Raw genomic sequence first — 685 nt, forward strand, 5'->3', positions numbered from 1 at the left:
CATCTCATGACAATGCAGACAAGCAGGTGGATTATCCTTGTGGGAATCTAGCTGTGCCAATGTGATATGCTTAAAGGTAAGCCAAGAACTTTATCTCCCATTCAATCACCAAACATTAACAGTGATGGAATTAGGTAAAACACATTGGCTATATGTTATGCATTAATATTAGCGCACAAAGTGAGGTGATGAGGTGACAAAGAATAGTACATTTTTTTTTATGGAATGCTTTATGAATTTGCATGTCATCCTTGTTCAGGGGCCATGCTAATCTCTGTATTATTCCTATTTACTTATTATTATTATTTTTTTAGTGCATATGTGCTGCTAAGGAAAGCACAGAATACTACATTCCTTTAAATAAACTGGCTAATCATTATGAGTCTATTTCCTACCAGACTGGTGAGAAATTCAACTTCAATGACTTTGGGGACCTAGCTCTCAAGGAGAGATATGCAAAAGTCCTGGGCTGACATGGTGCCACACTAATTATTGTTGATTCATTCACCCCACAAGCTGCACTCATGTCCTGTGGCATTTCTGCTTCAATTCTCCCCTCCCAGGTACCTCCAAAGCCATTCCCACACTATCCCTGTGCCCCAAGGCAGCAAGGCCAGGGCCCAGGATTGCAAAAGTGCCTCCGAAAATATTTTTTCCAAGCCTGGGGCTTCTTCAATCAATATTT

The 685-nt window shown here is 40.4% G+C and overlaps 1 pseudogene; it reads right to left on the bottom strand.

Moving 5' to 3' along the window:
* Window positions 1-214: 214 nt before the first annotated feature.
* On the bottom strand, window positions 215-299 carry LOC139015874 (U6 spliceosomal RNA; annotated as a pseudogene).
* Between the last annotated feature and the right edge of the window lie 386 nt (window positions 300-685).

The sequence above is a fragment of the Myotis yumanensis genome, unplaced genomic scaffold (genome assembly GCF_028538775.1).
Source record: "Myotis yumanensis isolate MYYU_CA2020_CCGP unplaced genomic scaffold, mMyoYum1.0.hap1 SCAF_8, whole genome shotgun sequence".
NCBI classification, from domain to species: Eukaryota; Metazoa; Chordata; class Mammalia; order Chiroptera; family Vespertilionidae; genus Myotis; species Myotis yumanensis.